The 11012-nt window shown below is 41.2% G+C and overlaps 1 long non-coding RNA gene across 1 annotated transcript in view; it reads left to right on the plus strand.

The window, feature by feature from the left end:
* The window catches only part of LOC138926237 (uncharacterized), a 51189-nt gene that overhangs the window by 25375 nt on the left and 14802 nt on the right, over positions 1 to 11012 (plus strand). Inside the window, exon 2 of the long non-coding RNA XR_011442648.1 lies at positions 139 to 211. This is a non-coding gene — a long non-coding RNA (uncharacterized lncRNA). The remainder of the gene's footprint in view (positions 1 to 138; positions 212 to 11012) is intronic.

The raw sequence follows: 11012 nt of genomic DNA on the forward strand, positions 1-11012 counted from the left end.
TAAAACAGTTCTTTTGAAAGTAACTTTTAAGTTTTCTTAAAGTTCATGTTAGAAAATATATACTTCTTAGTTTTCTTAATTATTTTAAAGATAACTATCATTTTATATATTATGTTAAAAATTTTCTTATATTTGCAGAAGAACTATCTTAAAACTTTTCCAGAAACTTAAGTCCAGAACCAGGACTATCAAAGCCAAATCCCCAAAACTGGTAAGTCAAAAATTTGTTTTAACTTAATAGAACTTTTTAAGTGCTCTACCCACCTTGTTTAACCAAAGATATAGCCTTAAATTACCCTTGAAAAATTAAGTAAATAAATCTGTAACATTTTCTTTCAGTGCTCTTTAGCATAGCCCCCGTGTTTGGCTGTTTGGGGGTTTGCGTTTGTTTGTTGAGGCTAAGCAGCAGCATTGTTTGCCGCAGACGTGGCATCCACCGTCATGACCCTAGCACGGCTGCCTCTGTCCCGAGCCTCTGTCCCCGGGCCCCTTCCGGTTGCACCTTCCTTCGCCAAACCCCCTTCTCCACCCTCTTGGTAACCGGTCACGCCCTGCTCATTTTGCCATCATTGTTGGGGCACAGCCCCTCGCATTTGTTGCTGCAATTTCTTGCCACTTTTTGGGGGCAATGTTTTGTCTTTTTTTTTTGGTCTTTCGTCAGTTATTTAAAACGCACTCGAGTGCCGGACACTGTAGAGTTCCAATTAAAGTTAATAATTGCCAAGCTAGATTTTAGGCTTTAATTAAAAATGTCGAAAGGACATACCTGGACATCTGGTGGGTTGCTAATAAAACGATATCATTTTAATCCCCCCTGGCAGGCAGGCAGGACTTTGTTGTGGCTCCTTAATGATCCCGTGACGAGTTGCTGACAGTGCCGCGTCTCCGGATGTAATTATGCAGCTCTAGTTGCCACCAGCTAGCAAGCCACAAGCCCCCACTGCCCCCCTCTACTCTTCTCACTGTGGGGTAATAATAATAAAATCCTTTCACTTTCACTTTTATTTCACTGCCGTGGGAGCTGGCTCAGCGATTATTGCGCATTATACTAATCAAGGTGGTTAGCAAGATGAAAAGCTGGCTGCCACAGAGCCCCACACCCTTTGAAAGCCATTGGGTGAGAGGCAGGGTCCTCCACTGTCGAGCCTCACTAATCCGAGCCAAGGACTTTGCCTGCCTGGGTGGTAATGTCGCATTCATTAAGCCAAACAGCAGGTGATGCACACCTGCGGCTCCAGGTGCTTCTGTACTCCCTGTACTCTGCACTCATCCTTTTTCGGGGGAGGGACGAAGGCTATCCTGGAAAAATTGTTATTTAAACCAGCAATGGAAGCAGATGCTTCTACCCCAACATCTCCCCCCAACAGCCTTGTGTATTCTTTTAATTCTCTTACTTTGCTCTACACGCCGGAAACGGAAAGGCGCTGAAATGCGCGCTAAAAAATTTCAAAATAATGAATACCTAGAAATTGTCGTTCCAGGACCTGGACTCAGCCTGGCCCACTTTGCGACTTATTGTCCTTTGGCTTTGTTGCCACGTTTCTCTATTTTCTATTTTTCTATTTTTTTTGTGCGCCATGTTGATGCAACGTCGCGTATGATTTTGATTAAGCGCCAGTGCTGCAATCCTGGTGTCGGCACCTTCTTGGTGCAAAATGCGAATACGAATGCAAATGTGAAATTAAAAAGGCACACAAAAGCGACTTTTGACGGCAAGAAGACGATGCCAGGCAAAGGACTCGCTCAAGCGAACTCTCCCATATGAATATGTATGGTAGTATGTTGTAGAAATAAATAGAAAATAATCGTTGAGGGTAGAAGACTAACAATACCCGGTACTTTTGGGTGATAAGGTTAAGAGAAAGACTAATAAGTCTGAGATTTAGATATATGAGATATATAACCGGTACCTTTGGGTTTTAGAGCTATAAGTTGGATATGCTAGAGGTGCCTCTGCAATCTTCATTATTTATGATAAGCTATCATTACCCGCTACTTTTAGTATAAAGGTTAAAGGTTATAAAGGACTTATACATCCCTTGACCTTCACAAAAATCTCCCTTCAACTCAATCCCTTTAAACTAAAGGGTATAAAGTCTATACAACCTATATGATAGAGTCCTTTCCCTTAACTAATACCCGACCCTCGGGTCCAGTAACAAATGGTCTTCCGCTTCGTTGATTGAAAAGCAAAAAAAAAAAAAAAACCAGTCATAAAAAGTTATGTACTGTATACTATAGTATGTGGTGGTCAGAAATACACAAACAGGATACTAAAGTGAGAGATAATCGTTGGGGCTTTGACTCGTCGTCACATGATAATCCTTTTGCTCGCCCGAATGCTCAGCAGTCAATAATTTGTCAATATTCAAATAATCGAACAGTCAATGTTAATGGATTGTGCGTGCTGCCACTGTACTACAGTACAAACACACAACAAACGGACAACCGGAGGGGTGGAGGGACCGCACAGGACATACAGGTACAGTAGAGCAATCCCTGTCAATCATTTAACTAAATATTTAAGCACTTTGCCCCTTCGGCAAATTCAATTTTGTGTGCATGTGGCCACTTTCCCCATACACCTTGCGATAAACAAACCGCAAATGCGGTACACACGCGCGTCAGATTGAAGTTTTGGTATTGGACCGCCCACAGCCACACCTCCTCCTCAATAAATACATACATGTGTACATATATATATATCCACCCACACCCACACGCAACCAGTCAATGTCATATTTGCGAAAGTGCAATAAATTTCATATGAAGTTCGTAATCGATTTTGACTTATTGAAACATTATGATTGAAAGACATTTATGAGTGCACGAAAAGGTCTCCGGAGGGTCAATGCCAACACAGAAACGCTGACAGCCAAACGGCCAAAGGGATGGCATGAGGCCAAGAGGGTGAATGGGGGCAGGAGGCTTACCGGAGACCCGAGGACCTCCTGCCAAACACGCAACACGTCCATTGGCGGGGGAAATCACACAATCAGCAGTTATTAGGACTGCCTCGGAAGTCATGAGACAGCCTGTCTTGGCGGCAGTAAACATAACATGGCAAAGCCAAAACGAAACCAAACGCAATGTAGTCATTGGAGTAAAATAAAAAAAAGGGGAAGTATTTAAGAGAAGACGAAGTATGGATACACTTTCCGATATATTTAATATATTTATAAAAGACTGATATGGATGAAACTTATTCATCTGTTATAAGCGATTATAAAGAGTGTATATACCAATTTTTAACCTCTCTGGAATAACCTAACCTCTCTGTTAGAGTATTACAAAAAAAATGGAGCACAAGCAGGTCCTTTCTGGCCGGATGTGGGTTGAGATGCCTGTTCCTGAGACTGACTCGGGCTGTAAGTGACTAAGCTCACAGGATATACGAGGATGTTGAACGGAAATCGAAAAGAAACCCACTGACTGCCACTGCCACTACTATTGAGATGTGTGTGTGTGAAAGAAATTGCCAACAAATCTTTCAAGACAAAACAAAAAAATATATACATATATATATCGAAGGGGAACTGAAAGGAAAGGAAAGGCGGAGTCTTCGGGCAATCATCGGGGAATCAAATTGGGATGTAAACACGTAGATAATGTGCTCATACGTTTCAATATACGCACACGGTTCAGGGCACAAGACTATTGGAGTGGGAGTACGGGGTGATCTAACCCACGTAAGTGGCTGACCTGAGGTCTCCCATCTCTCACACCACCTCCCTATATATATTTTTCAAGGCGTGCTGTCAAGCTTTTTTTCTTGACTTGACTCGAGTTGACTTACTCCCCTGCCAGACTTTCTTTTCAGTTTGCGTGTCTGTGAGCCTTTCGATTGCCGTCTTGGATCGTTTGGGATTGAATTGGATTGGTTTTGGGGTTTTAGGTTTTTGGTTTTAGCTTAAGTTGAGTGTCCTGTATCCTGCTGGATAGTCCCTTGTTGTCCTGTATCCAGTGTCATGTTTGCCATGTTCGGTATTGTCTTGTTTGTGGTTACCCCTAAAAAAAAAATAAAAACCCCCCCCATCCCTATTCAGGCTGTTTGTTTGGCGAAACCAGTTAACTGACATTTTTATTTGCTGTCAATTGAGCATAAAAAGAGATCCCAAAAGAACCAAAAAGGAACTTGGCCCATTGCATTGCAGCCAACAACGATTTAATTTGCAATGAAATTATTACATTAAAATATGCATAAATTGTATGGACGCCGGGCAATTATTTATTTATATTCAACATATGCAAATAAACAGACATTTTTGCTTGTAAATTCGTTTGGCAAATAAGCGTCGACAGGCTATAGAGCGACAGAGCAAAAACAAAGCCCCAGAAACAGAAACATAGCCCATCCACAATGGCAAAACCAATTTATTTTCCACATAAAACAACTTTAGACTTCACTGTGTGTGTGTGTGTGAGTCTATTAATTGCTTTGGTCCCTGGGTTTTAACTTCGATTCAATAGTAAATCTATATAGATATATCTATGAACATGTACATGTATGTATATATTTTGTTGAAAACATAAAGGAGTTGAGATTTATGGGTAACGTTGTGTTCTTAACAAAATTCCAAAAGCAAACGATTAACGATTCTGCCAAGAGTAGAAGGCCTACAATTTGCCAAAAAGGACCAAATAGAATGTGAGAGCACGCACTCCTTTAGCGTATAATTTACAAAGTAAATTTTAATTAAAAATCCTCATGCAATCCTCAGCTATTTTAATTGAAGCTAAATGACGTCACAGCATATTTCTCTCAACTGTCGGTTATCTTAAGACTAAGAAAAAAAAAATCGGGTGGGTAGGGAAGAGGGTAGAGGGCAAAGGGCATGGCTGTGGCAGGGGTCGGAAGCTTAACGGTAATTAAGCGTGCCAACGAACTTGACTCACAATCGGAGATAACGCGCCCAAGCCACGCCAAAGAGTTCATAAAAAGAAACGCTTCCCAACAAGGTCCTGTCTGAACTTTAAGGACGCCCAGTCCTGTGAGGGCGGCGGGGGTTGGGGGGTTGTGTGCCAACATCTTGGCACGCTTTGTGCAAATTCTTGAGAAACAAATTAAACGCATTTTAAGACCCGAGACCCCCCGTCGACGTCATCGGCGTCATTAAGTTCCCATCATCAGCGCTCTCGAGGCTTCATTCATTTTGTCAAAATTATTCAACTTGTCATCGGACTATAAAGTAAATGTCATCCAAAAGCGTTACATTTTTTAATTATGATAAAGGACTCGATGGAAAAGGATACAAAAATGATAGAAATATAACATTTTTTTAAAGGAAATTGTTTTGTTTTTTTTTAACCAAAATCTGGTTTCCTAATGAGGTAACTCTGGGGGTAAAGTTTCTAAATAAAGAGAACATGCTTACGGTTTTATTGCTTAAAGTAAAAGTATAAAATTTGTTTTTATTTTGTCGCAATTTGATAAAAAAAAAATTATAAATTAATTTTTAAAAAAGTGCCCTCCTCCTCGATTCTCAAAGGTTGCACTTAAGCTAGCCTCAAAAATCGTGATTATTAAATTATTTTTTTTTTGTATTTTTTTTTGTTTTTGTTGTTTTATTATTTAATATTTGCTATATAACTGTACACTAATAACAGGTATATAAATTCTTGGATATATAAGCTTAAAAGGGTTGGCAAAAAACTTAATTCATAATTCTTATTTTATTTTTAAGAAAACTTCTCACTTCTCACTGGTCATCGTTCTAGCCCCTAACCCCTGACCTTTTGTGGTTTCCGGCCAACAGTTTGTGGAAAATTTGTCGTAACATTGGACACAATTACGTGTGTTATCTAAAGCAAACCCATGAGCATTTGTCGCAGCATTTTCCCCAACATTTCCCTCGGAACATTGCCCGTGTCATGTCCTTATCATATCCCCCGTGATGGACCCAAACTCCTTTCCCAGGACATCCCTGGGTGTCCCGGTGCTCAGTGAAGCGGAGTGATAGGATCGCAAATAGCAAGAAGTTCATGTTTGGCGGGCAAATTATTTGTTATTTGCCATTTGCCGTGCTGTCCTGTGCTGTGCCATGTCACTGGAGAAAGGGGCGGAGAATGTTATGGAGAAATGCGTAAGCTGATTAGCAAGATTGGTTATTTCTTGGGGTGGCACTAATGACCCTGGTTTTATGCTTTCAATTAAGTGATAACATTCCTAATATTATTATTGGACTGTTAATAAAAATAGAAACACAAATACAACGGAGCGTATACTTGATATTGGTGTTTGGTGGCCATATTAAGTATACGCCATGGGGTATAGCAGTTGCAGTGGCAGCTGCTGCCTATTTTTTGGGGCAGTGCTCGTCCTGCCCCCATGCTTCGCTGCTAGATCCTTCTGTTCTGTTTTGACCCAAGAACGCAACGCCTGTCGACTGTTTATGGGACTGGCGGCTGCTTTGTTTAAACTTGTGTGCACAAAACTTTACCAACAACAACCAGCAGGGCTGGCAATGCCAAAATGCCATCATTACCAAGCGACAAAAGTTTGTCCTTTTGCCGGTGCAGCTGTCCCCCCTTTGCCGTCTTCCCCCAGCCACATCCTTTGGCCTTTCCCCTCAGCCTGTGGGGCACCTACAGCCGCAGCAACGACGCCTGCAAAATGCGCCAGCACACTGGGCTGTAAGTTATATTTATTATATTTAAATAATTCTTTAATTAGATTTCTTAAAAACATAAAAAAGTGTACAATATTATATATTTTTCAAAGTGATACATCTATTTATTGGATATATCCCATTTTTCCAAATTTTTCTGTCTTAAACAGTTTCTGGATCGATTCTCCATAAATCTGCATCAAAACCTAGAAATAAAATTTTGGATCCCATTTTTCCAAATTTTTCTGATAGACCCCCTTCAAAAAGTGGGAAAATCGTGGGGAGTCATATTTTGACCCTTGCGATGATCATATCTTGGCCGATACGCATCCGATTCTCAAGCGGAGTGTCTTAAACGGTTTCTGGATCGATTCTTCATAAATCTGCATCAAAACCTAGAAGTAAAATTTCGGATCCCATTTTTCCAAATTTTTCTGATGGACCCCCTTCAAAAAGTGGGAAAATCGTGGGGAGTCATATTTTGACCCTTGCGATTCTCATATCTTGGCCAATACTCATCCGATTCTCAAGCGGAGTGTCTTAAACGATTTCTGGATCGATTCTTAATAAATCTGCATCAAAACCTAGAAGTAAAATTTCGGATCCCATTTTTCCAAATTTTTCTGATGGACTCCCTTCAAAAATAGGGAAAATCGTGGGGAGTGATATTTTGACCCTTGCCATTCGCATATCTTGGCCAATACTCATCCGATTCTCAAGCGGAGTGTCTTAAACGGTTTCTGGATCGATTCTTAATAAATCTGCATCAAAACCTAGAAATAAAATTTCGGATCCCATTTTTCCAAATTTTTCTGATGGACCCCCTTCAAAAAGTGGCAAAATCGTGGGGAGTGATATTTTTACCCTTGCGATTCTCATATCTTGGCCAATACTCATCCGATTCTCAAGCGGAGTGTCTTAAACGATTTCTGGATCGATTCCTAATAAATCTGCATCAAAACCTAGAAATAAAATTTCGGATCCCATTTTTCCAAATTTTTCCGATGGACCCCCTTCGAAAAGTGGGAAAATCGTGGGGAGTGAAATTTTTAACCCTTGCGATGGTCATATCTTGGTCGATACGCATCCGATTCTCAAGCGGAGTATCTTAAACGATTTCTAGATTGATCTTCAATAAATCTGCATCACAACCTATAAATAAAATTTCGGATCCAAATTTTCCAAATTTTTCTGATGGACCCTCAAAAAAAAATGATGAAAGTCCGGTAATAGGAAAATAGGGTTTCTTCGGAGGAACCAAAATATGAATTTTTTTTTGTTGAATTTCTAGAACATTGCCAAAGGACTCCCTCGGCAGGACGTCTAGCACCACTGTGCCTTCCCCCGCCCCAATTTTTGGCACCGTGGCGCCTCCTTCAGCCGTGTAAAGTGCTCCTTGACTGGGCCGTGTAGGCAAATGAAGTGAACGGATTCTCTGATTCAGATGCCGCTCTTGCCACTGCCGCTGCCACATCCAGAGTGGCAAGAGTGGCGGCAGTGGCAGGAGTGGTCGGAGTGGCAAGAGTGGGTGGCACTGCTAAAAAATGAAATACGTAATAAAGGAGGAAAAGAAAACAAACGCTCTTACTGCGTCGGAGAACAACAAACAAAAGGCGGGCACCCCAGCACCCGCACTCACCGAACAGTGGCCCCTGAAAGTTTTCGCCCAACCCAGAGACCCAACGAACGAACCCAACGACCGAAGACTGTGCCGCTGACAATAGAAATGCGTTCGAAAAAGTTTATTTTATTTTGTTTTATACTATTTGTGTGTGGCATTTGCCTCTGAGGCGGGGGCGGGTTGGCGACGCACGAGTTTTTCATTTGATTTCCGCTTGCCACACTTTTTGTGACCTATGACCCCCGTCCTCTTTGCCTCTTCGTGTGACACCCTGGGCCGAGTCAGAAACAGAAACAGGACCACTAGCAGTAGCAGGTCCTGCCAGGTCCTGCCCGTTGTCGGGCAAAGGGCTGCCTCGGTCAGCGGGCCAGAGAGAGCGTATGTTTGTTCACAAAAGGATTAAGTTGGTTCTCCACACACACACACTCATACACATCCTGTGGAGCAGGACATCCCCGCGGAGTAGTTTGGGGGGAAAATGGCTTCATTTGCGAAAAAGCCAGTAATGATATGGCGGTGACTCACATTTTCTATGCAAATATATATATATACTTTTATTCCTTCTGATATTTTTGACACTGAAACAAAAATTTTTGGCTTAAAGCTATCAATAGGGGAAGATATTTTAAAAGGTGTTTCAGATTATGCACTTGAAGAAAAATATTAAAAGTAAAAAAATAGAAGAGAAATAAGTGATTCCCAAAAAAACTTTCCTTCCTGATTTTCAACTTAGGGCTTAGAACCAGTGATAAAAAAAATATATAAAGTCTTAAAATTAAACCAATAACTAGGTTTTTATTTTCTTAATATTTCTTATCTATTTTCCCTCTCAAACTTCTCTCCCTTTTCTTAAAAATCTCTTAATTCTCAGCTTAGTTTTTGAGTTTATTTTATTAATTTTCTCAGTGTTTAAAACCCATTTGCCAGACGGAGTTTTCATGGCTCACACACACACACACCCTTACACACAAGTCCTTTTGTTTTTTTTTTTTGTATTTTTTTTTTACGGTCCAAGTTGGCAAAATTCAATTGGGGCTAACTTTTTGCGGCTTAGCGCCTTTGACATTCTAATGCAAATGCTGATTCCCGGCCATTTGGCAATTCGATTTGAGGCCGACGGAGGTGAGTGCGTTCGAGTCCTTTTTTGGTGAGAGTTTGGCCGGCTTTTTGGTCATGGCCGGGTCGTCAGTCAATTCAATTAAATCCGTCCCCGGGGCTTGGGCGATAAACGAAGCCGATTATTGGATTGTGCTTAATGCCCGCAACATAAATCTCCATTGCGGGGCGGCAATTAAAATTTATCTTTAATTGGCACGTGTCCTGCCAACTGGCAAATGGTAACAACCAACTGGCTTCTTCAACTTTGCTCGGCACAGCCTTATCGAAGGCTTCCCCCCAAATCGCGCACCAGGATGTGGCAGGTGGCAAGGTGCCGAGGTTCGTTCGAGGCAAGACCGTGGCACTGGGCACACCTGCCGTTTAACTTCTGCTAAAGCCAACTTACAACCATCTTTTTTTATGTGTGTGTGTATGTAAGAGAGGGGTGAGGGCGAGTCCTTGCAAAAAGAAGCAAAATGTAATTCGGATTTAATTGCCTGTTAACACGCACTCGCGCATAGCGGGCACGACCGGTAACAGCTCGTAAAAAAGGGCCAGAGGCAGTGGCAGGAGCAGGACCTCCTCCGGGGCAAGGATAACCGAAAGATAAATGCTCTTAGGAATGCCTAAAAAGAGGGCTACTTACTTGACTTAGATAAATATTTTTTAGAATTATTTTAAAATATTTTTTTCAACAAAATCTTAGAGATCAAAAATAAAAAGCTTATCTTAAATCCATAAATGGTCAAAAATTGAAACAAGATACTTATTAAATAAGAAAATAACTACTCATAAATCCAATTAAATAATAATATATTGTTTCTAGTAGTTAACTATTTCTGAAATATTTTTTTTTTGGCCAAGAGTATTTCAAAGTTCCCCCCAAAGTGTCTGCCACCGGAGGAGGCATAACACATATGAGTTAAAACAAGAGGAAACAGTTAAGCACAAAGTGAACAGCTCGTAATTTAAGCGGCTTTGGTTTTTGGGAAACTTGAATTTTTTTTTCGCCTTTTTTTTCACAAAGCCGAGGTGTAGGCTGCCCTCCTCTGGTTCTTCTCCTTGTCCTTCCAGCTAATCAGGTTTAGTTTCGAAACGATAAGCTTTCCCCGCAAAAATGCGCAAAAATTCTCGGCCATAAAAACAGAATGCTTTGAATAACTATTAAATTTTGCCTGGAATTGTGCGAGGCACAAGGCAATAAGGATAACAGCAGGCACATGGCCAACATCAAGATGGCAACTGCAGGACTCGCATGTCCTGGAGGCAGCCGAGCCAGTGCTGAAGTCGGCAGAAGGCTGAGATAGACACGAGATATGTGGCAACTGACATTCATTACGACATAAATTCGTTTAGTTGCCTGGACCCGAAGATAGCACACAAACAAAATGCCGAATGCCGACAGGATACGGCAGGATATATGCAAAAACAAAAAAAAATGGATGGATGGAGGGAGGGAGTGGCTAAGACTTTTCAGGACTTTTACCAGCAGGTACTTGGATGGAAATAAATAAGACAAAAGGCCCTCGAGAGTGTGTGTAATTTAATAAGTTAATAAATGGCAAAGGATAACAAGGATGTGGCTTCAAACGACTTGACTGATGGCACTAAAAAAAAAATCGGGAAGCAGAAGAAGAAGACCTAACCCAAAAGTTGAAATGGCAAGGACATGTGTGCATCCTTGG

Source organism: Drosophila bipectinata, chromosome XL, assembly GCF_030179905.1.
Source record: "Drosophila bipectinata strain 14024-0381.07 chromosome XL, DbipHiC1v2, whole genome shotgun sequence".
In the NCBI taxonomy this organism is placed as follows: domain Eukaryota; kingdom Metazoa; phylum Arthropoda; class Insecta; order Diptera; family Drosophilidae; genus Drosophila; species Drosophila bipectinata.